The following is a 27,732-nucleotide window of genomic DNA, read 5'->3' on the forward strand; positions in this document are numbered from 1 at the left end:
AGTCAGATGACCTGTGTTCCGGTTCCGACTGTCATTTAGCAACCATACAATTTTGTCAAGTTATTCAAGATTATTGAAACTCAAAAAAGGTGGGGGGGGCGAGTCTTGTAAGCACTAGGTGAGGTAATCCACACACTATGGGCAGTATCGTAAATGATGATTTTTAGGTCTTAGCCCCCTCAACTCCTCCTTCCAGTCCCACCGATACCCACTCTTAGGTTGACTCTTAGGTTGACCGTCCCCAATACCACTGGGCTCACAGCACTCTACCAAGCCCTCCCCTGCTCACAAGTCTTCAATTATCCCCCACTGCCTACAGAATGAAGGCCCAAATTCTAAACCTGTGTCTGAGATCTTCCACTATTCAACTCCAAACTTTCTCCCAGCCTTACTTCCAGTAGCCCCCTGCCACCCCCGCCCAACACACACTCCCATCCCTTTGCTCCAGCCTAGAAGTCCTCCTCACTGGTAGCTGCCTGACACCAGGTAGGTCCTCACTTTCCACCCAGATCCCTAATACAGATTTTAGTCACAAGGAATGCAAAATTAAAATCTAAATGGGTTTAATAAAGTGGAGTTGGCAGCTCAACTTAATAGAATAGTCGAGATGCAACAGGCGTCAGGCACAGTTTGATCAGGGCTGGGACAACATTTTTCTGTGATGTTTCAGGCTCTTCCCACCTCCATATGTTTACAGTCGTCTCCGGTTGTGTTCCCAGTCACCAGATGCCTGCCAGAAATTAAATCCACAAGCTACCTCATCCAAACCCAGATAGAGAGATTGGATGTCTTTCTCTAGTCATCTAACAAAAATTCTGGCCTTCATCTCACTGGGCCAATCTAAACCAATCCCTGTGACTGGGGAAATGTGTGTGTTGATTGCTTTAGAACCAACCCATGTGCCAAAAATGGGTCTGGGGGAGAAAAGTTATCTTGAATGCCAATCAGGACTCCTCTCCGGAGCCGTACACACCACTGGAGATGGGTCAGGTGTTGACAACCTCAACTGCACTACAACCCCTTCTGAGTCACTCTCCTGGCACTCAGGCTTCCTTGAAGGCCTAAGTCAAGCCCCCAGAGTTCTGATAATGTGCCTGCTCCCTTTTAGCTCCCAGAGTCCTAACTCTCAGCTCAACACATGGTTAGCACTGCCGTGTAGAATTTATTTATATAATCATCTGTCTATTCTTCCTAATTAGTAATCACAGAATTGGTTAATAAACTCTACAGAACACTCTATACAAGGTAGGCCCTTTGATCTCCACAACAATCCTCTGAGCCTCAGAGAGGTTAAGTGACTTGCCCTATGTCACACAGCCAGAGATGATGTTGCCCCAAATGCCACTGCAGTAAGCTCATGAGCTCGCTCTCTCTCTCGTACACGTACACACACCCCACGCTCCCTCCTCCAACCGCCATCCCAGGCCCGACCCCAAGATGCAGAAACCCCCGTGGCATCACCTCCTTCTTCCCACTTCACTTCAATCTCTAGAGCTCTGAGACTTGCTCCAAAAAAGTACAGAGAAAGTTTTCTTGCCAGACAGCAGTTTCTAAGATTTGTGTGACAAGGCCGGGTACAATTCAAATGACTCTGGGTGATTTAATCTGCTTGGGGCTGGGGTGGTAAATCAGTGCGGCCCGGGCTGCCACAGCCGCCCCAGAAACCCACGAGCTGAGCTGCTGGTAGGCGTTTATCTGCAGATCTGCAGGTGAGGGCCCTGGAAGCTGAACCGTGGCCTGGGGAGTTCCCCTCCGCTGCACTCAGAATACATTTGGAGGGTCTACGGCCCACGGCCTCTCCCGCCTGCATGTTCCATGGGGAGAGAGCTCTCCCAAGGCTGCAACCCTGATTCCCCCTCCCACCCCCACCCCCAGTGTCGGAGCAGCACCCCCACCCCACCCCCAGTCCACACTGGACTTCTCAGGGAAGGAGACCGGCGTCCGTCGGGCTCCCACTGAAACTGCCGCCTCGCTGCCAGGTCCCTGCGCACCCACACACACCCATTACCTCATTTCATCTCCACAACAACTTAATGAAGGAGGCATGTCCGTCCTCAGTTTACAGGTGACTTAATTGAGGTTCAGAGCGATTAAATAACTCGCCCAGGGTTATTACACAGTGAGCAGCGGGGGGCAGAGCCAAGATTCAAATCCAGACTCAGAAGGCTCCAAAATCCCCATCCTGTTGAGCCCACCCCTCCGTGGGGGCCAGGGGCAGCTTCCGCCCAAGCCATGTCACTTGAGAAAAGAGAGGGAATGGTCCCTGGCTGAAGGGGAGGTATTGCTCGGAGGGAATGAAGCAATAGTTTTTCCCATACAGGAGGATGTCTACGGAGAAAGTCGCACTTATGAGGCTCCTACTGTACGTCGAGCAGGTGCCATGTGCCAGGTTCTTGACATCCAGCATCCTCGCCGTGAGTCCGTAAGCAGCGGGATGCTGGTAAATGTTTACAAGGAGCAGGCTGGAAGGAAGGAAGAGGCTGGATTTGTAGCATTGGCCCATCCCTGGGGTGTACAGGTCCCCACCGCGGTCACCCTCGAGCCGCCCGGGGGATGTTACAGGCCACAGGCTCAGGAAGCGAGGCCCTCGTGGGTTCCGGGGCCGAAAGGAACCCACTCCCACTCCTGCTGCTATAAGACAGGGTTTATTAAACCCACTCAACAGGGTACCTGGGTGGCTCAGTGGTTGAGCATCTGTCTTTGGCTCAGGTCATGGTCCCGGGGTCCTGGGATCAAGTCCCACATTGGGCAACCTGCATGGAGCCTGCTTCTCCCTCTGCCTTTGTCTCTCTCTCTCTCTCTCTCTCTGTGTGTGTGTCTCTTATTAATAAATAAATAAAATCTTTAAAAAAAAAAACACTCAACAGATGAGACCCCACGAAAAGGCACTCGGGACCCATATCCACTGCCTTACAACTTTCTAAATCCATGTTCTGCCCACAGCCCCAAGTTCCCCAGGCAGAGACAACACGGGGAGCCAGGACTACCGGTCTCTACTCCCCGCAGGTGGACAGACCCCCATGAGGTCCCAAAGGGCAAAAGAAGACCAGGGCGCCCCAGTCCAGCAGGCCGAGGATCCGCACAAGGAAGAACTTTCTGGGCCGTGCACCTCGAAGGCAGCGTCCGCGCGGGGCACGCAGTGAACGCTCAGTAAAGAATGAATGAAGAAACGAGAGTGATCGAATGAATGACGGAGCCATTAGGCTGACTTCAAACTCGCCAAATCCAAGACAGAATTCACCTTCTTTCCCCCAAAAACCCATCCCACCCCAGGGTTTCTCATCTCGGTGAGACCCGCCAGCCCAGACGCCCAGGGCCCTGACCCTCCTTCCCTGCTCCTCACAGGCAAGCGATCAACAAACCGCATCCCCTTCCCGTCCTAGTGCCTCCTGACCAGAGGCACCGGCCACCTACCGTCACCCTCTCCCCCCCGCGCGGACCCGCCGCACCCTACTGCCCCTCTGCCTCGCCCCCAGGCTCGTACCCACTCCAACCCCTTCTGCCAAACGCGTCATCCACGCTGCCCACCTGACCTGTCAAAGCTGCCCCTCTGAGCTCACGTCCCTCGCCTCCCTTCCAGGGCTCCCCACTACCCAGAGGAGGACCAGCGCTTGGTCCTCCAAGGTCTGGCCTCACCTCCCTCTCCCGTTTGATCCCTCACCTCTTTGCTGCATGTTGGTGCTGATTCTGGAACCTCACCAGACTTCTCGGTGTCCTCTACACGGCGTCCAGGCCTTGCTCACCCCACACCCCCACCCGCTCCCACCTCCCCTCCCTTCACCCCGAAAACTTCTTTAAGACTGAACTAAGATGATCCACAAGGTGATTCCTGGGGGCCTTTGAGACTAGTATCTCGTGACGGTTCTAATGCCAAGTACTCACAGTCTACGCCTTCTGGATTTTACAGTCCCCCTCTCCCTTCATGGGACCCTAAAAGGGTCCTTAGGGGCTTTCCAGCTCAAGTGCATCATTTTATGGAAAGAAAATCGAAGGCCCAGAGAGGGAAAGGGATTTGCCCCAGATCACCCATGAGGCCAGCAGAGGCAGAGCCAGGACAAGAACCAGGCACCTGCATCGCAGCCCAGGGCTCCCTCTCGGCATCACACTCCCCACCCTGATCCCCTGATTCCAGCCCAACCACCCTGACTACCCCGACTCACCTCCTCACACCCAAGCTACGTTGGCACCGTCCCTGTCTTTGCTCACGTGACAACGAGGCCATTCCATCACCTCCATTCAGCTCCCAAGGTGTCGCACCTCCAGGCAGCCCATCCTGGTTAGCACGTCAAACCCACCCACGCCCCACACCCTCCCCCAAACCCCCTGCATTGGCCAGAACCCAGCAGCGAGGGTTTGGTTCGCTCCCAGCGGTCAGTGTGCTCCTCGGTCTCGCCAGGTAGGACCCCCACTCCTCGGGGCTGGCCAGTGCCTCGTCTTTCTCCTCCTCCTCCTCCTCCTCCTCCTCCTCCTCCTCCTCCAACCTCCAGCTCCCTGCCTAACTGCTCGGGGTAACAACATGGTATCTGGGGTCTCGGGTCTCGCGTGCAGGGTCAGATCCCAGTTCTGTACATGCCTGACCGCTTGCTCTTAATCCATCTGTCCCTCCACCTTCCTTATCTATAAAATGGGTCCTACCTCCCGGGGTCGCCCTGAAACTGAATGATGTCACCCATGGTGGAGGCCCCGAACTCAGTGGGCTCTCGATACATGACAGCACCCTTCCCCACCGCCTTTCTCGCGGACTCCCCAAGACACTCGGAGGAAAAAAGAAGAAAAAAAGCTCCCCTGGGCTGGGAGGTGGGCAGACTCGTGGACATTTTCTCTCGCTCCCGTTTGCAACAGGCTATGAGCAGCCTGTGTGCAGAAACGCGGGGCGTATCCAACCCCCTTCCCCACCCCCAACAATCTGCTTTAACCTTCCTATCTCAAATGCCTTGTTTATTTTAATATCACCCGTTTCACTTTTCTGTTCATGCAAAAAAAATTTTTTTTATAAAAACAGATTTAAAAGGGAAAAGAAGTATTTAATGAGTAAAACTGTCTGCAGCCCTGTTTCTTTCTCAGGAAAAAGTGGCTGTGATTCTGGCATGAGAGAGGGAAGCTCAACAGCTTCACTTCACTGCAGCTGCCAGAAGAAGTGCATTTCAGAGTGGAACAGAACCTCCAAATTAAACAGTATGTCTCCCAGCCAGGCGCTTCCTGTGCCGAATTCAGCTTGGCAGGTGACACCCCAGCTCGAGCAGAGATCCAGCCCCGACATGAGCAACTTGCAAGGCTCTCTGCTCCTGCCCACCTTCCAGCGTGGAAGGACCCGGCCCACCAGGCCTGGGCAAAGCACTGACCTGCAGGATAAGGCTCTGAGAGGGGAAGGAGAGAGCTGGAGAGGCGGTGACTACACCTGGCCAGTGGCCAAGAGAACCCGGACTCCCACCCACCCACCCAGCCACCCAGGGCCTGAACATCCAGGGACCAGCGCTTTCCTCTCCCCAGATGAGGCTAGTTGAGCAGAAAGATCAGATCCAGGACTGGCTGCTCAAATGAAAGTTCAGAAAATCTGCTGCTATCTTCCCATCTTCAGGGTTGTCATTTTGGAGGGCTGCTCCGGATGGAGTGCAAGGGTCCAACCCCAGAGGGTACTGCCCCTCCCCAACACTCCCCTAAAAGATGAAGAACCTGACCTTCAAGTGTGTACAACAGAGACTGCCCAGGGGGCTAAAGCTGGCTGGGCCCAGATGGTGGTCCCCCTCCCTTGCCCCAAACCCATACCTTTATTAATGTAGCCTCGTGACTCATACTGAGCTTACTGTCCCTTGAACTCTTAAATAAATCCCTTTCTCATATTGTCTAGTAGTCAGGATGGGCCCCAGCATCCACCTTATCACTCCACACTGTTGAGATCTTTCAGGATCCTGATTTTGCGATCCAGCTTTGCTCTGTCCTTCTTCTCTGTTCCATCACCTCCGGGTGTTACAGGCCAACACCCTTTACATCTCCTTTTGGGTCCCTGGCATATACTGGTCAGAAAAGGGTAGAAAGCAGAGCCCCACAGCTGCCTCTAAAGACCCACAGGAACATTCGGAGGCTGCCATTCAGCCAGAGGGGAGCCCCCTCCAGGCCCCCCACGGCCATCCATCGGGTCCTTGAGAGCCGGAGAGACCCCAGCTGGTGTCTCAGGAGGCAGTGTGAAATGACAGGAATTTCCAGGCTTGAATCCCAGCCCCATCAGTCTTGGGAAAGTCATCTGACCTCCCGGGCCCTCCATGCCTTGTCTGTAACACAGGGATGGTCACCTCCAGGGCCCAACAGGTGAAGAGCAGGATCGTGTGTGACATAACCCGGCTCACGACGGCGCTCAAAGAATAACACCCGAGCCCATTTTCCTCACCCACCTCATGGGGCTGTCGAGAATCCGAAAGATTTGCCGGCTCCTGGTGAACCCATGCTGGCTCTAAGGACCGCTGCCTTCTCCTCTGTAGGTATCACCGGCGTCACCCTCCAAACCAGGCCCAAACCCGAACCCGAGGTCAGCCGAAGCCCTGGGTCTCTTTGATGTGAACTCCTGTCAAGGCAGTCTTCCCTTCCCGGATCTGTGCACTTGTTTGTGGAGTTTGTTGGGGTTTCTTTTTAAAGATTTATTTATTAATTTGAGAAAGAGAGAGAGAGAAAAAAAAAAAAAATCTCCAGCACACTCCCTGCTGAGCACGGAGCCCAGTGCGGGGCTCGATCCCACGACCCTGAGATCATGACCTGAGCCAAAATCAAGAGTCAGGAACTCACCTGACGGAGCCACCCAGGCGCCCCTGTGCAACTGTTTCCATAAAACGATAACAGTATTAATAACCGCTTAATCCTTCCAATCCCACTATGAAATAAAAAGTATCTCCGTCTTACCTCCAAGGAAACTAAGGTGCAGAGAGGCTAAGTGACCTTTCCAAGGTCACACAGCTGGAGAGTGTGAGCGAAGCACAGCTCGGACTCCGAACACCGCACTCTCAATACTACACAATAGTTCCTAAATGCCGGCCTAAAGGGGGGAGACTTTGTCCCCGGCCCTCTCCCACTTGTCTTTTCTGGCCTCGGCCCTGCGTTCACTCGGTTGGGCACCTTTGGGTCCTGATGGTGTCTGCACAGCGGTGGCCGCGCCTCACCCCCACCTCCCGGCAGCTCTGTGCCCACCAGCGTCACATAAAGAAAAGGACTGAGGCACCAAGCCCATTGCTCCCTGAAGACTGGGACCAGTGGGGTCCTCGTCTTGGCCCCCCGGGGCTAATCTCCACCTGTGCATCCTAAGCTCCGGACTCGCCCACAGCCTAAGCACGGGACCCCTCTGGTCCCCCTTCCCCAGCCTTTCACAGGACCCAGCCACCTGCTGCCCGGCCCTGACACCTCTGAACTGACCACTGCCTCCTGAACCCCCAATGGCCAGGATCCCCACCTGCCCAAGGGGCACCCGAAGGCCCCTCCTCGCAGCTGCGTGTCCAGATGCTGAGTCCAACCAGCCAGCACGGCTATCCTCCGGCCTTCACTACCTGCTCCCCCCTCTGCCGACCCTCAGCCCCAGGGGCAGACTGGCTGCAAGGTGAGGGCATTCCCTAAGTTTGAGGTCCTGTCTGCCCACGGGAAAAAGAGGAAACGGACCCAGGAAGCTGGCAGGGCTGGGGCTGAGGCCCACGGCCACCGAGGGGGCAGCCAGTCAGGAAAAGCCCCTGGAGGTTCCAGGGGAGCCATCGTGGAGCGTTGGCAGACCCCTGACGATGCCAGAACCCGAAGGCTCTATCAGAGAACTGCCCCTCAGGCCTCAGAGAATGGCGCTTTGGAGCAAACCCACAAACATAGTCACCCCACAATCAAAAACACTAGCCCCTCGACACATCCTGCAAACACTTCCATTCACAAAACACACTTGGTGAATCCCCTGGCACAGGAGCCCATCCAATCACTCAGGAAGCACCGACCGAGCACCTGCCACCTGCCAGGCACTCTCCCGGGCAGCGGGGATACCTCAGTAGCCAACCCAAAGGTCCCGCCCCCTGCGAGGTCCCTCGTTCTCACGGGGACACCAACAGTAATAAATAAATAAATAGATAAATAAATAAATAAATAAACAAACAAACAAACAAACAAGTAAATCACTTGGTGTATTCGGAGTGATGAGGACAAGAGAGAAATTAAAACCAGACAAGGGAATCGGGTGCCTAGGAGGAGGAGGAGGAGGAGCAGCAACTTTAAGCAGGGAGGTCAGGGCCTCCTTTGCAGAAGTGACACCTGGGTGGGTGCCCCACAGCCGCAGCAGCAAGGCCAGCGGCTCCCAGGTCAGACAGCACATTCCAGACATTTCCATTAACGTTCCCTCCGACGGTCAGGTAGGTCTTCCTTGCCGGGAATCCCAGAGGACCTAGTGAGGGTACCAAGCCCCACAAACTTGGGCCTTCCCAGCAGGAGGGTGGACAGACGCCACCAAGTTAGTGGGGATGACCCCAGGCCTTGCAGCCCCTTCCAGCCGCCCTCGTCTCCCTCCTCCCCCCTCACCTGCTCCTCACCCTCCTCCCCGATTCCCTGAAGTCCGGCCCTCCATGCTCAGAGCTCCTCCGGAACGGCTCCCCGAACGGAAGCAACACCCGGTTCCCCCGAAGCACCGTCTCCCTCCGGCCGGGCCCTCCGCACTCTGTCTGCACCCCGCCAGCACCCGATCTGCACCCGGCCCACACCCTGCCCACACCCCACCCTCACCCCGCCCACACCAGTCCTCACCTGGTCCGCACTCTGCCCACCTCTGGTCCATACCCCGCCAGCACCCCGTCCGCACCCCACCGTTCACCCCACCCACACCCGGTCCGCACCTGGTCCGCACCCGGTCCACACCCTGCCCGCACCCCACCCGCACCCCGTACGCACCCAACCGTTCACCCCACCCGCACCCCACCTGCACCCGGTCCTCACCTGGTCCACACCCGGTCCGCACCCCGCCCGCACACAGTCCACACCCTGCGCTCCTCCCCGACGGCAGCCGCTACCGGTCAGCGGGCGGTGCTTGAGGATTATTAACCGCGTTTCCAGGAAAAAGGAAAGAAAGGGAGACGCGTCAAGAGGACACTTGAAGCAGGTGACACAGTTGGTTCGTTGGTGTGCTCACTCGGGGAGTGCATGTGGAACGTTCACAAGGCCACGTGTCTGGCGGGAGATGGAGGACACGGCATCAATCGGTGAGCACAGCCGCGATCGGTGTCACAGAGGAGATCGAAGCGGAAGAGGGCTGGCACGGGGTGCAGCCTGCAGCAAGGATGTCGGGGCCCCCCCAGGCTCTGCGCTTGGGCACCTGCCTTGGGCCCAGGGCAGGACCCCGGGGTCCCGGGATCGCGTCCCGCCTCGGGCTCCCCGCGTGGAGCCTGCTCTCCCTCCACCTGTGTCTCTGCCTCTCTCTCTCTCTCATGAATAAATAAAATCTTTTCTAAAAAGTTTAAAAACAACAAAACAAGGATGTCCCCACTCTCACAAACACTTCTACTAAGCAAAACACACCCACAGATCATTTCTCAAACTCACAGTCACACGCACACGTGCACGTTCCCACCACACGTTCACACTAGCCTCACACAGACAGACCGAGGCCTGCAGGCGTCCCCTCCACTGTGAAAAACCCACTCACACAAACACACCCCCACACGCATGCACAGACACACAACGCACCCCCACAGGAACATGCATACAAACGCGCTGGGCGCACACACCCCCTCCCCAAGCCCACGCACACCCCAAGGTCACACGGGGAGGCTACAGAGTCAGACCCTGCGTGGCCAGAAGGGACGGAGGACCAGAGAGGGGCACCGGCGTGGCCTAGGCCGGCGGGCCAGGGGCAGCAGGCCGGGTGTGACCCCGGCTCCTCCCAGGACCCCACACTCCCCCTGGGTGCAGGCCACCAACCTCAGCGCACAATGGGCTGGGGGGGGCATCACCTTTGTCGATATCCACAGAGAAGCCCACGGACTCGCGCACGGGGACACACGTGCAGACACGCACATTCCCACAGAAACGTGAACCTCATGCCCCTCTCCCGGGCAGCAAGGTGGGGTGCGATCTGGACAGCTTCTCGCAGGTGCAGCTCGTCGCCTTCATCCTCACCCTCCCCGCCCACCCTGCACCACCGCCACCGCATTTTCCTCCCACCCTTACCTGTGGCCGTGGCTTCCCCGGGTGGCATGTGTGTCATACAAATGCATCATATGCGAATGCTGTACACGTGTGGTTTGCAAACGGGGGTGGGCGCCTTTGTAACTCTTCACGCAAGGTGGGGGTTGGGGGGTGCCGTGTGCGAGCACCTTTATATGTATGTGCAGGTGCACGTCTATGCACATGCGTGTGCACGCTCCCAGGAAGACAGAGAAATCCATCATCCAAACCTCGCTCCTCCGGGGGATGAAAGCAAAGCAAAGTTCAGGTTTAAATCACACCAGCACGGGCAGGAGGGGTTCCCCTGCCTTACATGATTATCTGCGTGCAGCGTGCGGCACAACGGGCTGGCAGGCAGGAGGTGGCGAGCAACCCGTCAGCAGGGAGTCATTTGTTGTCTCCAGGCCCTTGGGACCTGCTGTGGCTGCTCCAGGAGCGGGAGACCGGAGTGCAGCGGCCAGGAGCCCCTGCCTGTCCCAGGTGTTGGGGGTGGGGGGGTGGGGGGCTGGCATCCATCCAGCTCAGGCTTCTCCAGGCTACAGAAAAGCAGAGACCAGGCAGGAATCTCCAGGCCTGAGAGAAGCCCGGGCCCTTCTGGGCCTTGGGTGGACGGAGGGTCCAGGCAAAGGGTAGGACTGGCCCCAGGGCAGCCCCCACCCTGCCAACGTCTCCACTGGCCCGGAAAACACTGTCGGGGCTCCGGGAAGTCGGAGCCGGAGGCAGTTTGCCTCATTCTCTCCTCCCTGGGTCGGCACCCCTTCCCCGTCTCCATCTCGACCCCTCGCTCTTTGTTTTTTGCGTGATTGTCTCCTCATCTCTTTGGGTCTGACCGCCCGGGGCCTCCCCCTCCATCGGCCCGTCTTGCACCCCTCCAAGCCCTGTGTCGGCTCTGACGTCAAGGCTTCCCTCTGCTGAGCGCTGTCACCCGTGGCCGTGCTTGCGACACATCACACACCTCCCAGAGTGTGTCATCCCATTCGAGCCTCTTGTCCCTTGGGGGACGGGCCGAGCGAGCCGGGACTGGGAATCCCATTGTACAGAAGAGGACACTGAGCCCCCAGAAACTGGAGGCTCGCCCGACACCACACAGCAGGCCTGGAATGAAAACTCCAGGTGTGTTCCCATTGTGTGGCCGGCCTGCCCTAACTCCACACCACCTGGAAGCGTGAGCGGCTCTTCCCCAGTGCCCCAAACCCTAAAGCGAAAAGGATTCAAGAACTCGGTGCCGAAGACGGCTCATCCCCAGACCAAGCACTGAAACTGTCTTCAACTCATGAAGAGTGGTAGAGAACGTAAGAGCGGGGATGGGAGGCATGGGGCCGCTGCGTGTCATCCCACGGACGCCCCATCACCACCCGCCTCTGCCCCCCACCCCATCTGAAGTGTCTGCAAGCCCCACGTTCCCTGGGCCCACCTGGAATGGATGGGCCTCCTGTTTCCCGAGTCCGTGCCTCGCAAGGTCTCTGTCTTCCCATCTGTGCAATGGGGACCCTGGGTCTTGCTCACACTGCTGAACCAGGCCCCTGCACCTAACACACAGCGGCTCCGCTTCCTCTCCGGGACCCTCTGACTTCAGCCACCAAGAGCCCTGGGTGGGCCGCCTCTGAAGGATCACCGTGCTCCCCCGGGATGGGGGGGGACCCCAAAGTGGCTCTGGCCACGTGGGCAGCCGGGCCGCCACCGTGACACCCCGGGGCAAGGTCCAACAGCCTCCCGAAGCCTCCGCCCCCTGCAGGCCCCCTCACCCCCCCGGAGGGGCGTCAGCACCAACGACCCGCCAGGGCCTGCCCATTTTCCTTTCTTTTCATTGCTGGCTCCGCGCACAGTTATAGAACCAGGTCTCCACAGAGTAATTTACTGGCAAAATCTCTCCCAGAATCCAGCTTGAAACCAAGCTGTAAAAACAGCTTCGAGTGTAAATAATTCATGCAGACAATATGACTTTTTTATGTAAATTCGGTGCATTAACCCTCTATTATAATGATGGACGACAGATAGGGCCGACGTTGCCTTGGTAAGAGCTAATGGATGGCCGCCATAAATTCACTGCACATTTTATTGTGTTGCTGGAAATTGTGCCTTCAGGCAATGCTGTTTACTTTTATGTAAAACTCTAGGTTCCCTAAATATTACAAATATTTTACATCCAGCTCCTCAGCATTTGGGCTCTGCCCACAAATCAAGCTTTCTCCATGTGAGTTGTAATTAAAGGTTTGTTGTTTTTTTTTTTCCTGGGACAATTATCTCCAACTATAAAGAGAAATATTTTTCCCCTTTAGATGTTCCGTCATTGACTTATTAACAAACCCTTTGAAGAAGGAGGTGGTAAGCGACTCGCTGTGGTACTTGGCACGAGTGGGTCGGCGAAGAGAAGGGGCGCTGTGGGTACAAGAGCCCGGTGGCTGGCTTTGCATGTCTGGCCGCCACTCTGGTTTATTTACACATATGATATTTGCGGCCTTCCTCCCCCCTCTTCCTTTCTATAATTCATGACCACTTTAGCAGGGTAATTCCTCCAGCCACCTTTGCAGGAGACCGGCCCCTTGCAAGCCCCCTGCCCGCGCCCCTCTGGGGTTGTAGAGGGTGGCGGCCTGCCGCCTGCAAGGGTCAGAAGCAGAGTCTTCCCAGCTGGCCGGCCATACACAAGCTGATTCATCCGGTCTTGCCCCCCCACCCTTCACGTGGCTCAGAGAACCTGGGACGGATGCTCGGGTTTCCTGCGTTGGTTCTCGTCCAATCCAAAGTGTGTAGAGATGCCCTTTTGGCTCAGTCCCTGAAGCCACGGGCATGCCACTGAGTCTTGCACGAGGTCTGGGAAGAGGAAGGCCGAGAACCTCAGAAGCCTCCTAACGAAGGGAGGCAACAGCTGGAGCAGCGGCCCTCTTTAAAAATAATCCTCACTCTTGTTTATTATTGTCATCAATATTAATGGCTACTCCGTTAATATGCACATAGCTGCATCACCGTCACCCAGAAGCTCCTGGGATCTCTAAGCACTTCTGATGGCATGTGGCTTCTCCTGCAGGGCCCCCACCTCTCTGCCTGGCCCTCCCCACGGGCCTACCACCCGTCAGACACAGGCCCCGAACCACCCTCCTCTCCCCGATCGGCACCTGCTTCTGGAAACCCAGAGCCACGCGGGGTTTGGAGTCATCTCAGAGTCCCGGGGGCTCTGCTATGAGGATGGCACAGAGAGGGGCACAGGAAGGTGCTGACAAAGGCAGCTTTAAGAAGGAAAGATAGTTCATTTCCACCCCTACCCCCCCAAAGGCTCATTTCCTGCAGAGTCAAAAAAAAAAAAAAAAAGACACGAAGGTTAAAAACAAAGATGAGATATCATTTTTCACCCATTAGATTGGCAAAGATAATTATAATAATAATGGCAGCAGCAGCAATCGGCTTGCTTCCTGTGCACGGGCGCTGTGCTCAGCTCCCTGAGCCTGCTCTCACCCCAACACCTTCGGGGGCAGCAAGGTGCAACGGGAGACGGAGACCCTGCTTCCCCTCTGTCCCCGCGATCCCATTTTTAATACCTGCACATTAATAGCTGGAACTGCTGCTCCCCGTCACTGAAATCCTCTTGCCGCCCCCCTAGCCCTCCCCCCTTCCCTCCCCTGACCCTGCCTCGTGCCCACTCATCTTTCAACCTCCCTGGCACCTCCTCAGAGAAGCCCTCCCTGACTCCCAAGTCTAGGTTACCCTCTCTTGGCTTAGTCTCTCACAACTGGAACTTTTCATTCATGCTTCGAGCACTTTTTTTTTTCCTTTGTACTCCGCATCACGTGCTGATCAGATCATTATTTGTGTAAGTGCTGAAGACAGAAGCGCGTGGCAAAAAAAAAAAAAAAATTAAAAAAAAATTAAAAACTGCTGTCTTCCCCGGCTGGCAGGGGCTGGATGTCCCATCTCCTGGCGCTACCTCGTAAAAACTGTGCAAAAGCAAGGACTGACCACGTTGTTTTGCTCGCCCTGTGAATCCCTAGCCCGGGTTGGCGTGGAGCATACCCTCGGTAACATCTGTGGCACGAATGAATGAATGAATGAATGATCACAGAGCTACAGGCCCGTAGAAGCTCGTTGCGGGGATATTTATAAGAGCAAAACAGTTGGAAAAACACACATCACCGCCAGCTGGGGCCTGGGTCAGTCAAGGGGGGGTACCCCCACACCCATCACGCAGGCCCTAAAAGCGAGAGGTGGATCCACGCGTATCGATACGAGGATGTCCGTGACATATTGCTGAGTGGGGGGAAGAAACAGGTGACAGAACAGCATGTGTCGTCTGATCTCACCCAGGGTGGAACTGCATACGTGGAATCTATTTGTGTATATTTATGCACAGAGAGAAGTCTGGAAGGACGTTCACCAAAATGTTATGTGGTTATCTCTGGATGGTGAAATCTGAGGTGATTTTTACATTTTTCTTTGAACTTTTCCATATTGTCTGAATTTTTTTTTTTTTTTTGCAACGAGCATATGCATCCTTTTCTGCAAAACTGATAAAGCTGCTTTTTCGAAAGAAAAAGAGAGTATAGGTACAGGGGGGCAAGGTTGGAGGGGTGGGGAGGCCTCGCGATGGGGGGCTCCATCCGAGGCTGGGTGGACGGGACCAAGGCCCCGGCGAGGGGCCACCTCCCCCCACCCACCCCCCGTGGCGTGGGCTGGGCACACCCCACAGGCCCCCCTGCGGGGGGGACACCACGCCTGTCCAGAGCGGGGTTTCTAAATAGGGATCTCCACATTTGATTCTTCTGACATGCTTTACCGCCTCAGAGCTGTTTTGCAAAATTCATAGCGGTTTTCACAGGCTCCGAGCTTCCTGGGACCAATTCCATTTTGAACAATAGCAGAGTGTCTGCTTGCAGGCGGGGCGGGCCCACCCCTGAGCAGCCCCCCGGCCTCCGTGAGCTGGGACCGTGGGGCTGAGTGTCGAGGCCACGCCATGAAAATACATGAGCTCGCCCTTGTCTCCGTCCTCACCCTCCTGCCGGGGAGGAGCGGCAAGGAGGACGGAAGGTGGACCCCCCCTCACCTGCCCTCCGGTGCCTGCGGGGGCTCTCCCTCCAGGAGGTGAGCCAGACAAAGCCCTTGCCAACACCCCTCCCTTCCTACCTGGATCACCTCCTGCGGGTCCCCTGACCTGAGAACCACCTAAAGCCCTCAGAAGCTAATTGACTTGGCCAAGTCAAGGTCACAGGGCAAGATAATGGCAGGTGCAGGATGGAAACCAGGGCTCCTGCTGCTCACCCAGTGCCTGCCTTCATGTTTAAAAGGCTTGGTGCCCCGTTCCTAAGATAGCGAGGTCATTACCCCCAAACGAAGCCACGGAAGACCCATTACTGGCTCCCTGTCCTCAGCCCTGCCCTCCCTCAGTCAGTACCCCGGATGATTTCTACAAGATTTACTCACCAGCCATTCCTTTGCTTAATAAGGCCCCTATGGCTCCACGCTGCCTACTGGGGGGCGGGGAGGGGGGGATGGATCTAAGCTCCTTAGCCTGACGCCCAAGATCTTTTGTGATATGGCCTCAGTAGCACTCCAACCACAGCCACCGCCAGCCCTCCCCCTGCACACTGTGCTCCAGCCACACTGAATGACATCGGGTCCCCCCCCACCCCGCCCCTGCACCTGCTGTCCGACCTCCACACCTCCACACCTCACACCTCCATAAATCCTGCTCATCCTCCAGGACTTGGGCGTCACCCCACCTAGGAAGTCTTCTCTAATCCGCCCCTGCTCCCAGGCACAGCCCGTGGGTCCACACCTCCCTCCACGCCCCAGACACCCCCACCCCCCACCCCCGCTGCCGCACTACTATTTCATCCAACTGACACTTAATTCAACAAATATTCATTATTGACTACCTCCTGCGTACTGGCCCCTCTCGTGGCATCCAGTACACGTCGCAGCACATGTTTCTGGAAGTTCCTTACGGGCAGGAACATATTACCAGAGTCCGGCCTCAGCCTATTTTCCAACTGCATGCTAAAGGCACGGAGCATCAGCCCCGCTTCACAAATCCAAAGATGAGGGGGCCCTCAGCAGGCCATGGGTGGGGGCGGGAGGAGAAAAGAAAGTTTCCTAAAATGCAAACCCCCCAACTGTCAGTGCCTCCCCGCCTCCCCAGCCCCCCCCCTCCGCCGGCCCTAAACATCTCACCTGCCCACCCCGCTCACCCACCTACAGGCCCCTGCAAGGACAGGCCCGCTCTCTCCCCTCTGCTGCATTCTCCTGCCTTCCTAAGCCTTTTATCATTCTTCCCAGACTCCACCTGTCCTCCCGCTGGGCCTGCTGGGCCTGCGCACCTGATTTTACCTCTGCCTACGACCCTCTTCTGTCCTGTTCATCTTGGTCTCTCAAACGCCTGATACCTAGTGAGCGTATGAACAAATGAATTAATGAATGCTGTCTCACAGGCGGTGCAGCCTCAAGCCGTCCAAAACTCACCACCCTCCCTCCAGAGAGAACCCCATCCCTCCTCCTTCTGTGACCACCGTCCCGGGAGACACCCTCACCAACCATCCCATCACGGGGGCCACAGACCGGGTGGCACCTCAGCTCCTCCCCTCCGTCCCCTCATTCATCATCCGCTCAGTTTCCACCTACTATTGATTCTGACTCAGCAACTGCCTCTAACCCTTCCCCTCTCCGTCTTCCCCACTGCTTGGGCACAGGGTCCTCCCTCGCAGCCAGGCACCCATGGCTCCCCTCCAGAACCGCCTCCCGCTCTAGCCCTTTCTCCCTGCAGAAGCCAGAGAGATGCTCTGCTCCCACCCTCTCCTGAAAGGCCCTCCTTGGCTCCCCGGTGCCCTGGCAGGTGCAGCCCTGGATGATCTACTCCAGGCCCCCAGCTCCTGCCAGCTCGCACCTGCTGGTCTCCAGGGTCTCCACTGGGTCAGAAGGGGCTCCGCGTCTGCACTCCCTCAGGCCAGCTAACCCTCTGGGCTTCTTCATCCGCGAACCCCTCCTCATCCTTCAAGATTCACTCAACAATCGCCTCCTCGGAGACCCTTTCCCCACCCCGACCTCCCGTCCCACCCCGGCTCCTGCTCAAGGCTACCTGCAGCGTCCTGTATCACCTATTCAGGGGCTCATCCCCCACCCCCCCACCCCTGGCACTGTGAGCTCCTGTCTGCGGGGAATATTTGTTATTGTTGTTTGGGGCAGGGTGGGTTTCCTTAGTCCCAGCCGGCAGACCAGGAAAGTGAGGGGCAAGCAGGTGGCGTGACTTTGCCAAGGCCTCAGAGCCAGCCAGTGGTGGGGCCTCAGCTTGACCCCAGCTGTTGGCAGCGGGCTGCTCTTCCCAGCAGGCATCTCACATGCACACGCACATGCACACACTTCTACATGGTTAGGAATGCACATGGGTAGATCCAAACACACTCAGAGGTGCACACAGCCCTACTGACACACAGATGCACATACCTGGACCCCCAGGCATGCCTATGACCCACCCACAGGCACCTACACACCAGCGCCCACTGGTGCATACGCACGAACACGAACACACAGACGTGTGCACACACAAGCCACTGTGTGCATAACCCACACGGGTGCACACAGACACTCACTGACATGTACCCAGACACCGGACAGACAGACGTGCACAGATACATGCATTCACACACCCATACCTGGTCACAAAAACACCCGCAGACACGGCACCCAGAGAGGCGCACACATATAAGACCACGCACGTGCAACCAGCACGCAGGCACACTCAGACACGGAGATGCCCTCGGGGGCCACACATGTGCATTCACAGGAGCGCGGGCACGGGGATGCGCCCACACGAGGACGGACATGCACACCCGCAGGCCCTCGTAAGCGGCGCGCACACTGGCCGGTGATCACAGAGACGCGCTAGGGAACGTTCGGGAACCAGCACGGGTCAAATGGAGCTGTCTGCTAGGGGCGGGGGGGGCCTGTCGGAGGTACCTTGGGGCGCTCACATTTTTGCAGCTCAGGAAGGCAGCTGACATACCAGCCCGGCTGTGATGGTATTTTGCATAAATGCTAATGTATTAATTACCATGTACAGTACACAGAGCTGCCATTTAAAAGAAAAAGTTAAGACTTTTTAATTCAAAAGCCCCATGCGGGGTGGGGGCGGGGGGCCTGCCCCACATGGTGGGTGGAAACACGCGGGGCCCGCGCCCACTGTCCCTGTACTTGGGTCCCCGCCTGTGGGCTTCCAGCCCGGCCTGCCAGGGGCAGCCTGCCAGTCCCCGGCCTCCGGGGGCTTGGTGCTCCTGGGGAAGGGGGGGCCTCTGGAGTCCACAGTCGGGAAGAGGGAGGGGGTGTGGAGGGCAGGGAGCACCTAAGCTGACAGGGGTGCGGTCCTCTGGGGGCAAGAGTCGGAGCCCATCAGGATTCTTTCCTCCTTTCAGCTGGTTCTCTGCAAGACACCTGGAGTAACCTTTTAAACCAGCACATCAGACTATGTCCTGGCCTCGCTCTAATCCTTTCAAAGGCTTCCCGTGGCTCTTGGAGTCAAGGTCACGCTCCCCGGGAGGGCCTGCGGTGCCCACTTCTCTCTACCTCTTGAGGCCCTTGCCTTCCCCCCAGACGCCTCAGCTAGCCAGGCACCCCCTTCTTCTGCCGCCATCCTGGGGATCCCCCGGGACCACCCCACCCGGAGCAGTCCCCTCTCTCCCGTCACCCTCTTTACATCGGCCCCTCTTCGCTGATTTTCTTCGTTCCGTGCTGCCCGCCGCCCCCGCCGTCAAGGGAACCAGGGGAGCCAGGACTTGGCTGCTCCAGTCCCACGGGGCCACCCCTCAGACACAGTTGGCCACTTAGTGGATGTGCCGTTGACCGTTGGCTAATGAAAGAATGAGCTGGAATGAGTGGGGATGCCCTTTGCAGCCAGCCCCGCTGCACAGGCGGACGCAGGAGCCGTCTCTGCACCTGCCCGGCTGGCCGGGCCTGGCCCTTCTTCCTCCCACCGCAGGCTTACGTGTCCCCGAGCAGCAGGCACGTCCAGCGTCCATGACGTCTTGGAGCCCGGCGTCTAGGCTCCCCGAGCCCTCCCTGTCCCCCGTCACATGAAGGGAGCCTCAAGTGATGCCTTCAGCAGCTGCAACAAGTAGCTCCACAGCCTCTCCGTTTGCAGCTTTCACATCCCCTGTCTCACACGAGCCCTGCCCGGGAGGCACCATTCCCCCAATTTCGGAAGAAATTAAGGTTCCGAGACATGGGCGATGCGCCCAGAGAACCACAGCTCTGCCGAAGGAGGCCAGGACTGAAGTCCACATTTGACGCCCACCGCAGTGCTTCCTCCACGGGGCCACTGAGCTCTTCCCCTGCCCCCCCGGGGGGTGCTCCCGGCAGCCAGAGCCTGCCAGCGACGGAAGGCCCCACACACACCTCACAGACCACTCCTCCCCCCACCCAAGGAGGCAGGAGAGCCTATGGGGTCCCTCCAGGCAGGTGAAGAAGGTACCAGGCCCGAGCTGGCTCGCCTCCAAACACAGGTGGCATCCACATGCCCACACCCACACCCCAGGTGCCACCATTCCAGGTGCCCCCATCTCTTCCGAGCCCTCTTCTCCTCGCACCTAATCCAGGCCGCCGCCTCCACCGTCTCTCATTTATGCTCTTGTGACAGCCTCCAGGCCAGACCCTCAGATCTGCCCTCTGCCCAAAGCGATCTTCCCCAAACTCAGATCCTATATCCCTCTCCAGCGACTTCCCCGCTCCCCACCTGAACCCTCTGTCACTGCCCTTAAAGTAGTCAGTAAACGGGTATCGCTGGTAAGAACCCGCACCGAGTCCAAACCCTGGCCCTGCGGCTTCCTAGCTGTGTGGCCTTGAGCGAGTCACCTAATCTCTCTGCGCCTCAACCCGCCTAATCTATGCAAGGGGCATAATCACCATGTCACACCCCCGCGGGTCGCTGTAAAGATGAAATGAGTGGAGATGCATAAGGCACCCCAAAACAGTGCCCAGAATCTGAAAGGCACAGATGTCAGAGCCGGTTCTCGTTAACGATGGGGTTTGATGGTGATTTGATTTGTGTTGCTCCGCGAGGATGGGGTGGCTCTGCAGAGGCTTCACTGAAGCGACCCAAGGCCCTGTCTGCCTGCAGCCTCCGTGCTATTTTCCCCGTCCTGGCTGAGTGTGGGCCCCGGGGTGCGGGCCCCGGGGTGGGGAGAAGAGGATGCCCTCAGCAGGAGATGCTGTCAGCCTCGAGTTCCAGCCCCGATGGACATGGCAGGCGGCAGCCAGAGAGGACGGCTGCCCGTGGAGGGTGCGGACGGGCTGCACCCTCCAGAGCCCCAAGTTCCCTGGGAGCCCCCACGGGGCCACAGCTCCCTTTGTGCAGAGGTCAGGAGCAGCTGGCCAGCTGCGGGGGAGTTCCGCTGCCCTGCTCCGGCCGGCAGCCCAGATGTGCGTGTTTGCACAGCCGAGTCCGGGCTCAGAAGGAGCCTTGTTGGGCGTCATGAAAGGGGGCTTGTGTGAGGCAGACGGCCTCCGCACCCCGGCCTGCCTGCCTCCAGGACAGCGAGCAGGAATGCAGCCCGCAGGAAGCCCTTCCTACAGGGCCTGCCAAGTGCCCTTCTCCTGCCTGAGAGGTCAGGGCCACTGCCAGGAGCGCGTTTAGTTTGCCAAGTGCAGACTAGATGCCCGGGTCCTGGTCCTTCCTCAGTTTCCTCCTATGGAAGCCAGGGGAGGCCCCAATCTCTCCCTCCACTTGGGGCAGGGGTGGGGACGCGTGGCTAAGAGCTCCGGAGTCAGGAAGACCAGCAAAGAATTTTCACATCTGCGGACCTCAGTTTCTCATCTGCAAATGAGGGTCATACCTACTGCCTCCTGGGTTGTCCTGGGGATGAAATGACATAATAGGAAGGAAGGACGGAGCATGTGCTGATGCATAATAGGTCCTCACTGGCTCTGTGTTCTCCTTGTCTATTCACTGGGCTCCAAAATGAGGGATCTGAGGTTGCCTGTGCTGAGGGTGTGGGCTCCTTCCTCCCACGGTCCCAGAAGAAAAGCTGCTGCCAGAGGCCCCCACACCAGGCACGGTGCCATGCAGCTGGGCAGCCTGTATGCCAGGCATAGGAGTCTTTCCAGGTAGAAAGGTTTCTGCTCCCCATCATGGTCTCTGGGCACAGCGGGCCCTGGACCTCCAGATGCAGACCATCCTCGCGCCCAGTCCAGCCCTGGGTGGGGCCAGTCCCTGGGCTCCGCTGGTTTGCCGGGCAGTGTTGTCCTGAACACAGTCGGTCACAGGGCAATGTTAGTCTCTGGACATAGATGGTCCCTGGACACAGTCTTTGAGCACAGTGAGACCACACACAGTCAGTCCCTGGGCACAGAGATTCTCTGGCGTCATTGGTCCCTGAGCAAGAGTAGCCCATGGGGCCAGTCAGCCCTCGGGCAGTCATGGTCGACCAAGTCCATCCCAGGGCAAAGATGAGCCCCAGACAGAGAAAGTCCTCCAACGGTCTCAGAGAGCAGTTGTTCCCCTGAGATCAGTTGTTTCTGGGCTCAGCTGGTCCTAGGGCACTGTGGGTCCCTGGGCATTGTCATTCCGTGGGCAGGGTCAGCCCCCGGATATGGCTGCTTCCAGGGCACAGTCGCCCCCACCGCCCTGCCCCACCCCCCGGGGCACAGCAACCCCGAGGCTTGGACAGCGGTCTGTCTCTGGACACAGTTGTTTCTGGGTTCAGTTGGTCCCTTGGAGACAGTCAGTCTTTGATCTTAGGACAAACTGGACCCCGACCAGTCCCTTGAGATCCCCCATTTGATTGACATGCATAGACCCATCCACCCTCTGCTTTGTGGCCCCATCCCTCCTCTTAGGGCTTGAAGATCTGGGACCACAGAGGGGTAGGAAGGATCCTCTGGGGCAGCCCGGGTGGCTCAGCAGTTTAGCACCACCTTCGGCCCAGGTTGTGATCCCAGAGACCCGGGATAAAGTCTCACGTCGGGCTCCCCGCATGGAGCCTGCTCCTCCCTCTGCCTGTGTCTCTGCCTCTCTCTGTCTCGCTCTGTGCCTCTCATGAATAAATAAATAAAGTCTTTTAAAAAGGAGGGCGGGGGAAGGATCCTCTGGGGGTCCGAGAGCCCAGCATGGCCTGCTTCGTGGCATGTGGATGAGGCAGGATGGGAGGATGGTGAGGAGAGAAGTAGGCCTGGAAAAGCAGAGAACTAGCTCTCTCCAGTAGTTTGCCTCAGTGTGTGTGTGGGGGGGGGTGGGGGTGGAGAACACATGGTAGAAAAGGCGCTGGCCTGGAGCCAGAGACCCTCCTCTCTCTCCCCTGCTCTCTCTGTATCCTCTAGATACACAGAATGGATGCCACGGGCCTGTGGAAGGAGCACGGGCTGGCCTGCTACTGAATGTCCATATGACCATGGGTGTCCCTTCGAGCTCTGAGGAAGCTGTTCCCAGCCGGGTGGCCGTCCCTGTTCACCAACCAGTATACTCACAGCCTTGGGCATGGGACTGACTGGGAAGGGGGAGGTGGCCAATCCAGGGTATTGCCAGCTCTGGGCAACCCGGGTGCTGGTTTTCTGACTCTCCCTGGGTCCCGCAGCTCCATCACTACCCAATCCAGCTGGGAACAGAGCAGCAAGCCCCAGGGTGGGGCTCCAGCCCCCATGGACGCCGTGACCCCAGGCCCGTTCAGGACTCATTCCCTCCAGCCCACGTTATTCTCTGAAGGGGGCATGGTTTCTGCAGGATGATAATGTGACCTGGCATCCCATTAGCCAGCACCTGCCCTTTCTGCCCACCTTCCTCCCCCAGCCCCCACGCACATCAATGTTTAATTGAATTGCCAGTGTAGTGGTGCAAGTCCCATCTGTTTCCGGGTCTGGGAATGAAGCGAGCAACACTCGAGGGTCACCCCTTACAGGGGGCACTACCCACACGCTGAGCCTCGCATTCCCAGACAAGCCCGTGTTCGGAGACCATTCTAGATCAGTGCACTCGGGTTCCCTGGGTTCGTACCCTCAGCAAGAAACTGAGGGCAGAGCCACCTTCCAGAATAGGAAAGGGTGAGGGAAGCGCGTGCAGCAAGAGGATTCGCCGGGGACAGAGAAGGGAGATGGATGACGAGGCGCTCTGATGGAGTTGGCCACGCCAGGGTGCACCGTCTGAGGTCTTCCAGCTGCAGACCCCCCCCAGGGGTAAGGCTAAGAACAATCTACTTACACTTGCCCTCTCAGTGGCGTCCCAACCAAAGCCACTGGACCAGGGAGTCATGGAGAAGAACCTCCACAGGGAGCCAAAACCCTGAGGCTGCAGAGACACACAGACGTAAACTAGGTCAATCCAGTTCAGGCTGGTCCCAACTGGCTGCAACTAGATCTAACTGATCCAAGCTGGCTCGACTCAAACCAGACCTGTCGGGGCCAATTCGAAATGCAAAGGCTGGCCAAGACTCAACGAGGTTGAATCAAACCGGTTGTGACCTGCTCACAGCACCCAGAGCCATGGGAAGGCCAGCAATTCAACACCTACTTCTTTTGTGCGGCCCTTTGCGGGGTGGAGCTTTACGTATCCCTTCCTCTGAACACTGCTCAGATCCTTTTGTGTTCCGGATGATTTGTTTTTATTTTAATTCCAGGATAGTTAACATACAGCGTTATAATGAATGTTTTAATCCAAGCATCACATCACAGTCGGAGGATGTAACACGTACATCTCCCCTGCTATTAAGGTGATTACTTGGGTAAGCGCAGGAGCTGTCAACAACTTGGGTTCAAGTCCCCACTGCAGTTTGCCGGTTGTAAGATCTTGAGCAAGTTATCGACTCCTGCTTCCCCTGTCTCTTGTGTAAAAAATTCAGCTCATTAGAGGACTTGCCTCAGAGAGGACAGTTCTGAAAATTAAGATAATATATAGGGCTGCTGTGCCTGGCATGTAATAACCACTCAATACACAGAACTTATTCGTATCTTATTATTATTCCTTGGCTCTGACCTCACACAGCGCAGCCTCAGATGACCAAGGTTCAGAGTTCCTACACTGCCACCGCCTCCGTACATGTGAACTTGGATAATTCACCCGAGTTCTCCGGAGCCTCAGTTTCCTTAGTTGAAAATGGGAACACTAACACCTGCCTCAAGGGTCATTTTGAGGATCAAATAAAATGAACCAAGCACTTAGCACCGTATCTGGGACACAGGAAACACAGGAAACATCTATATTGGCTATTACTATATTAACGACCAACACGTAAATAATGTTAATTCTGTGCTAAGTGTTCCACGTATGTTAACTCAAGTAATCCTTAAAACAACCCTAAGAAGCAGGTACTAGTATCATCCCCAATTTCAGCAGAGGAAGCTGAGGCTCTACACTTACCACCGTGCCTCGTGATTCTGAAATATTGTAGGAAGGAAAGGAAATTGTGTGTTTGTCAAGGCAGAGGGCAGTGGGAGACTGAGCAGAGGACAGGTCTTGGGAGTCAGATAGCGATTAAAAAGCAGGCAGGGGGCAGCCCTGGTGGCTCAGCGGTTTAGCACCGCCTTCAGCTCAGGGCGTGATCCTGGAGACCCGGGATCGAGTCCCGCGTTGGGCTCCCTGCGTGGAGCCTGCTTCTCCCTCTGCCTGTGTCTCTGCCTCTCTCTCCTTCTGTGTCTCTCATGAATAAATAAATAATCTTTCAAAAAATAAATAAATCGCCTTTTTAAAAAATTAAATAAATAAAAAAATAAATAAAAAGTAGGCGGGCTTTGAGGTCATGTCCCCAGCTCAAGAAGTTTCTGGGCCTCAGTGTCCTCATCTCTCAGATGGGAATAATAACCCTTATCTCAGAGACCTGCGAGAATCAAATTAGATGCCATCTACAGCTTGCGCATCGTAGGTGCTCAAAAATGGAAGCTCCCTCTCTTCTTTCCTCCCACAGCAACGTTAGCCATTCAACATGGTGCGCGTTTTCTCAGCGACATTTGTCTGGGGTGACCCCCATAGAGCGCACCATCTTCACATGGCATCTGCCCGCGTGTGGTGTCCCTCTCTAACGCGGCGTCTGATCCAAGCTGGCCTGCATCTTACAGCAACACCATCTGGAACACATGGCTTCCAGGTCACCAAGGCAAGGAGAAAGAGCTGGAATGTCACTCGCCGGCTCTCAAATGTCTCACCCCAGAATGTCACAGACAGCTCACAGACCACTGGCCAGATTGGGCACATGGTTCTGTCCGGCCACAAGGAAATTGGGAAACAGGAGGATCACACGAATTCAATAAGAATACATATCCGTGCCGTGAGATGAGGCTATCCATCCCAGTTGGGCCACGTCAACCCGAAGAAGCTGACGGCTCTGAGGACGCTACCTCGGTCAAGCCATATCTAGGGTGCTACTTCCTGTTCTGGGTGTTGTATGTTCAGAGACACCCCCCCAACTCCAGACACAGGGTGGGGCGGAGAGAGGGGGGAGGAAGGTTTACCAAATCAAAGTCAGGGGCTTGAAATCTAGTCTTGTGAGGAAGAGTTGAAAAGATGTTTGGCCTGGAAGAGAAGAGGCCTCAGCTATCTAGTTTCCCATTCTTTTTTTTTTTTTTTTAAGATTCTATTTATTTATTCATTAGAGACAGAGAGAGAGACAGAGAGAGAGGCAGAGACATGGGCTACCCATGGGGAGTCCAATGCGGGACTCGATCCCAGGACCCCCGGGTCACATCCTGAGCCAAAGCCAGCTCCTGAGCCAAAGCCAGCCTCAACCGCTGAGCCACCCAGACGTCCCTACAGATGGAGGTTAGATGGCAGGGGTAGGGAGCACAGCTCATTCAGACTCTAAGCGTAGTGTCACGAGAAACCAGGAAGGACGCCAGCCCTCCGAGTCCCTGTTCGGATAGGTGAGGCTTTGCTACAAGAACAGCACCAAAATCAAAGCCCAAAATTCCCAGGGTTTAATGAATACCAGCTCATTTCTCGGGGGCAGAGGACGGACTGTCCAGACCTGTTGTCCCCGGACTCCTCCCCACTGCTCTTCTGGTGAGAAGCCGGGCCGTCTGGGTGCCTCCTGCTCTCAGGGACACTTATGAAGGACACCCAACGTGAAAACAAATAAAAGTAAATCACCCCATCAGAGCTATAAGTAATAATCAATAATTCAAAGCCTTGATAAAGTCTTGCTGGAGAGCGCTTCAGAGGGAAGGCACGGGCTGAGTTTCATGGTTAATTCAATGTCAATTAGCTGATTGCTAACTTCCCTCCAGCGAAATCGCATGCAGTGCAGGGGAGAGAAATCAAACGTGCTCTCGCTTTAACAAGCCTGGTGTTTCAATCATTCATCTCTGGCCGCGGGCTCAGAACCAATGCCAACAGACGTTCCTTCACAGTTTTATCAACCATTTCTGCGTGTCACTGTTTTTTCAGCTGCCCTTAATTGTCCCGGGACCATCTCTGGGAACCGGGACTGCTTGAAATCCGAAGTCAGGAGAGCAGCTCTCTGCTTCCTGGAAGGTGTGAGGCCCCATGGCTCCTGAAACTCAGTTTCCCCGGGATAATCTCTTCCTCCGAAAGATACTGTGATCAGTCAGCGCAACAGCGCAGGTAAAGGAAAGAGTAGAGAGAGGCTGGTCCGTAGCAGGTGCTCAATTAGGGCAGTTCTCCTCTGCCCTCACCAATCCCAGGGTGGGTACGTGGCTCACCTGCACACCTCCGGGCCCCTGTAGATGCCATGGCCGCCTTCAGCACCATGGCCAGAGTCTCTGCCCAGAGGCTGGAGAAGGGAGGGGGGACGAGGAGGGGGACGAGGAGGAGGGGGGGCAGGAGGGGGAGGAGGGAGAGGGGGACGAGGAGGAGGAGGAGGAGGAGGAGGAGGAGGAGGAGGAGATGTTGCAGGGCTCTGGGCTGGAGGACCATGGGGAAACCAGTGTGACGGGATCCTGGGCATCACTGAGGCACACTGCTTCCCTCTGCATAGGAGAAAACAGGCCAGAGAGGCTGAGGAACCCGCCCATGACCATAAAGATGCCGCGTCTCCTGGCTCAGCGTCTCTACCTCTCGTGCTGTAAAAGATCAGAATTCTGAGTCCCCTTCTCCTCCTTCCTGGGAATCCCTAGAGGGTAGGACACAGGAGGGGAGTTACTGATGTACAGGGAGACCCGGAAAGGGTAGCCTGGAGGAACAGATGGCTGCAGAAGACCCGGGCTCTCCCTGGGGGGTTCAGGCCTGGTCTGGAATCCCCCCGAAAGTGTCTCTTTGCTTCTCTCTTCTCCCCACAGTTGTGAGCCGGGCCTTTAATGGGGCCATTGCCCTGCCTAGCGCTGTGCACCACACTGCAAAGGCGGGTAGGAAGGCTCCTGACACACATACAGCACCTCCTCTTGGAAGGCGGACATCAATCTCTCACGTGTGTGTAGCACGTTGGGATGGTCGGTCTTCTGTGTCAGCTTGACTGGGCTAAGGGATGCCCAGAGAGCCGGCGAAACAGTATTTCTAGATGTGTCTCTGAGGGCATTCCCAGAAGAGACCAGCATTTGAATTGGCAGAGAAAAGAAGATCACTATTGGGGGCAGTGGGGTTGAGGGGGCACCACCTAGCCCCAAGGAGGGTCTGAAAGGAACAAAAAGGCAGAGGAAGGGCAAATTTGCTCTGGTGAG

General features: G+C 56.6%; 1 long non-coding RNA gene across 5 annotated transcripts in view; it reads right to left on the reverse strand.

Annotated features, from left to right (window-relative positions):
- The window catches only part of LOC144281846 (uncharacterized), a 64,258-nt gene that overhangs the window by 10,224 nt on the left and 26,302 nt on the right, over positions 1-27,732 (reverse strand). The window contains exon 1 of one of the 5 annotated variants that reach the window (XR_013350257.1): positions 6,390-6,638. The exons of the other annotated variants lie outside the window; for them this stretch is intronic. This is a non-coding gene — a long non-coding RNA (uncharacterized LOC144281846). Of the gene's footprint in view, positions 1-6,389; positions 6,639-27,732 lie in introns of those variants that run through there. 5 annotated transcript variants of the gene reach the window in all.

This window comes from Canis aureus, chromosome 13, assembly GCF_053574225.1.
Source record: "Canis aureus isolate CA01 chromosome 13, VMU_Caureus_v.1.0, whole genome shotgun sequence".
NCBI classification, from domain to species: domain Eukaryota; kingdom Metazoa; phylum Chordata; class Mammalia; order Carnivora; family Canidae; genus Canis; species Canis aureus.